Genomic DNA, 4,544 nt, shown 5'->3' on the forward strand with positions numbered 1-4,544 from the left:
TCACTAAACAAATTAAGATGAAGAGATGTGTAAAAAGAATGTAAAAGCAAATTAAATGATAGAAATGGAGAAAACCATGGTCAACACGATCTAAAAGATCTAAAAAAAGACTAACATAATGGAGTTATTATCAACACTATGAACAACGTAAATCATGATTATTAAGCCCTGAACAAATACCTATTGGTGTACACATAATGGAGTTAATGCTACAACATGATATCAATCATGATTGGTTAATGCTTCACTTTTTATTTGTTTTTGGTTTGAACCAAATGATGTCATTCTTTTTCTATCGACCTCTGTGGGTACCTTCACCTCCGTCGCGAGTCCAACAACTGTAAGAAACTTAATCAATTCCCATGTGAGGTCGAATTGCCACCATTCGAGTCCTTGCCGAGCTGATTTTGGAAAAGCATGGTGATGTTATGCCAACCCTCTCCCAAGCTTAGCACCAACAGCCACCTGTATATAAAATAAATTAATCACAAATTCATTCAATTTGCAACAAGAACATATATACAAGTTAGGATTTTACAAACATAGCCAAACCCTTTCCCCCATGTATGGTTGATATAGTTTTGAATGTAAGTTACTAGGTGCAACACCGTTATTCTCATGCCCTAGTTCACCAAATCAAGGATTTATACGAAAAAGTAAAAAATCCTTATGTAAATAGAAGGCGAGGAATGAAAGTGCGACGCTTTTCCTAATGCATGATGACTTTGGACATGTGTACATGTTTTTCAATAATTGATTTTTAAACAAATGTTCAAACTCTTTCAAAAACTGTTCACATAAGTAAAAGTGTCGTTCTCTCCTTTGTTCCAACCATTTTCTTTATGATAACCAACTACAATACTGATGACCGTCGTTTGAGTCAATTAAAAACCTAATTATTCTAATTAGTTAGAGCAAGTTGGGTATCGTATCACAAGGAGTATGTGGTCAATGCAATTCGTGTACAGATTTACTATTATGAAGTAACTGGTTTTTATTGCTGATCACACAAGCAATAGTTTGAATTAAGAGAACTAAGCAACGAACAAGTAAACGAGTATTAAGCAGTTAACAAATCAAACCACACCCGGGAATTCAAGTAAGCAACCAAACAGTATCTCATACAACCTAACAGATTGATTATTAACGATTAACTGAAAACTGATCAACCAGACAAAACCTTAGATGTCAACAATTACTTTACACACGGCACTGGTTATCAAACAGTCATTGCCAGCGTGACTCAGTTAAGGGTAATTGTACGTTTTATCGTATTCAATCTAACCAAACAGTTATATGACTAATTATCTAGCAACTGCTAACAGATCGTTCAGACTAACGTAAACCTAAACCGGCCGAACACACAGAAATACTAAACATCAATAATCATATATCAATCATCAATAACAATACACAAGTATTCATAATCACATGAGAAAAACTGTAAAAGGTTACAAACTATACATCCCGGGTGCGATTCTAGGAGATTAGCCGAGCCTAGACATCATTGAATCTTTGATATGGATGATAGAAATCATATGTAGGGTCTTGACACGAGCTAGGATAGTGGAAATCGCCTTCTTGGACAGCTGGAATCGCCTCTTGGTCGTCAAAAACGAAGTTTGGGTTTCATATGATGAAAAGGATGATAATAACCAAAATTTCCCGTCTGCACACCCGTCGCGGTACGCGACGAGCCTTCTTATAGGTTGATCGCGTATCGCGATTGACCACCGAGTCAAACTTCATTTATGTCCTATCGCGGTACGCGACGGGACCCTCAACACACCCATCGCGTACCGCGATGGGTTCTGCTATAGCCAACTTCAATGAATGTTATCGTTTCGCGTGCTGGACATCCCGGGTCTTCATTCCGTGTCATAACAGGTCCATAATGAGTACTTTAACGCCTATGACCTGAAATCCAATAAAACACGTATGAAGTATCGATAGTTCTAGAATAAACAGTTAAAGCTACATAATAAACGAACTAAAACATATACAAATTAACCGACCATCAGATACGCGTGTGTCAAACACTTACCATTCCCCAAGCCAAGTAGGAAAAGCCTCCATAAAGGTATAATATTGTTGAAAGTGCAGTCGGATGCCAAAAATATGTGTCATGAAGAAACCGATTGAAACCTTGTGCTTCTAGCTCCATAACATTTGGTAATTCTCCACACTAAGATTCATGCTAAGTTAAATGTTATTTTTCTAATAAATTTATAAAATAGTAAAGATTCATTTGTATACCATTTAGAAAAGTAATAGTAACATCTATTTTTAATATAACATACTAAATTTCCTATCAACATCAAAAAAAAAAAAAAACTAAATTCCCCATCTTCTTGGATATTAACTTAACTTACCTTGGTAGCAACATAGTTGTCGTAAAGAAACTAGCCAATGTAACTTAACCATACGCCTTTGGTAGGAGCATTAGGGTCCATGAGTGTATCTGCGTGCTTGTGATGGAGCTTGTGTGTGCTTACCCACACAATTGGATCTCTCTTAAAACACAAACACGACTTTTGTTATTGTACGTGATGAATAATATTCAAATCATTCGTATCAATGGTAGCAGTGCCATGAGATGATATCAGTAATTTTCGTTGCTCGAATTTGTAACGACCCATAACTCAAGTCACATAATAAAAGAGACTGCCTTAATTAAATTATATGTTTATTGTAAAATGACAGAAGCAAAGGTTACAGGTTTGAGGTCGCTCGCAGGTCAACTTCAAGTATTCAACAATTGGGTAAATAGCAAGACGAGTTTTTTTCGTTGGTAATATATTTGTGCTTTATTTTAAAAAATGATTGGGCTTTTTTTAAACTGGAAATAAGAGGTTTGATTAGTTAAACTTTAACAATAACCTTTTAAACTAGAATCGGTTCAATTATCTTTTTCTTCATAAAACCAATGGATTCAATGGTTAAAAATGTTTTCGGGTTCATTTGAAATTCTCGGATTATACATTCTATATGAAACGCGACACTATAGCTCTGCCAATGATTTGTACATTGCAAGAAATAAAATAACCTGGGAGCATGAGCACCGCAATAAGAAAAGAAATACTCGAGTAATTTAGGGACCTTAAACCCACGATGGGTTAGAAGTCTATGATAACCTAGGGTCACACCGAACCCGCTCAAGAAAGCGAGGACCACCGAAACCTGAACCGCGCCCGGATCATACCCAAAAGTTGCACAAGCACCCAACAAAAGCATCCCCATGAACCAACACACGTTTGTCTCTTATAACCAATACCATTTCAACTTCAGGATCATGTTAATTGGTGCCGTGTGAAAAAAGTTTTAATGTAACGAGATAAGCTAGTATTGTTGAAGTATGTGCATTGTATAAATAGAAAGCTTATAAATGGTGTTTGTATGTAGTTGACCTATTGCAAATGGCTCGGTGGTTAGGTATGGTGTGCTCTCATGTGTTTGTCTTTGCCGAATATAAACGTTGACCATGTTGTGCCTATAAGAAGTAAATAGGTCCACAAAATGACTTAATTTACCATGCAATAACAAATAGGTAACTATAGTTAATGATGCTAGTGATAATATTATTTTTTTATAGTAAATGTGAATGCAATGCTATCTTTGAATCAAACAACAATGAGAAATGATTTCTTTGACTGAAGATGTGAGATTGTGAACTATTTTTTAAGTTGGGGCTTGGGTTCGAAAAAAAACTTGGTAACCAAGCGAACAAGTTAGATTTGAAAATTATTAAGTGCAAATATTATTCAAATATATTTTAAAGATGTTAATGATTAACAAAAGGTAAAGGTATTATCCTATGCAAGATAGGAGTGCAAACGAGCCGAGCATTGAGCTTGGCTCGTTTTGACTTATGAGGGCTCAAGCTCGAGCTCGGCTCGTTTCAAACTCTTTTTCAAAAGCTCAGGATTTGTCTCATTTATTATTAATTAATTAATTAATTACTTAATGATGTACATATAAATATACATCTTTTCGGCATCAAATAATCTCTAATAAGTGTAATTTCTATCTAATAACATAGCATAAAAGACTACTTATCATAATAAAACATAATTTCAGGTGAAACCAAGCCCCAAACAAAGAAACAAGCGAAAAGACGAAGAAAAACAGAAGAAAACACAAGAAAACGAAGAAACACGCCCCCATGCCTCAAGAAACACGCCCCCATGCTTCTAACATAAGAAAAGACAAAATCTGGAAGCAAAAGCACGGGGCCGTGCTTATCACGCACGGGGCCGTGGACGAGAATACAGAAAAGACAAAAAGAATTGAGCACATGTCACTAAAAAAGCATGGGCCGTGCTTATCACGCACGGGGCCGTGGATGAGAATACAGAAAAGACAAAAAGAATTGAGCACATGTCACTAAAAAACACGGGGCCGTGCCTACCAACCACGGGGCCGTTGCCACCTCACACAAAAGACAAAACAAATCTGGCACATGTCATAAAGATACACGGGGCCGTGCTCATCATGCACGGGGCCGTGCCTCACCATCCAGATTGCCTATAAATAGTGGCTCATGT

General features: G+C 36.6%; 1 pseudogene; it reads right to left on the minus strand.

The window, feature by feature from the left end:
- Positions 1 to 222: 222 nt before the first annotated feature.
- Positions 223 to 3,294, minus strand: LOC143588666 (palmitoyl-monogalactosyldiacylglycerol delta-7 desaturase, chloroplastic-like; annotated as a pseudogene).
- Positions 3,295 to 4,544: the final 1,250 nt, after the last annotated feature.

Source organism: Bidens hawaiensis, unplaced genomic scaffold, assembly GCF_021521415.1.
Source record: "Bidens hawaiensis isolate Kalapana, Puna unplaced genomic scaffold, B.hawaiensis_p1.1 tig00036683_1, whole genome shotgun sequence".
Lineage (NCBI taxonomy): Eukaryota > Viridiplantae > Streptophyta > Magnoliopsida > Asterales > Asteraceae > Bidens > Bidens hawaiensis.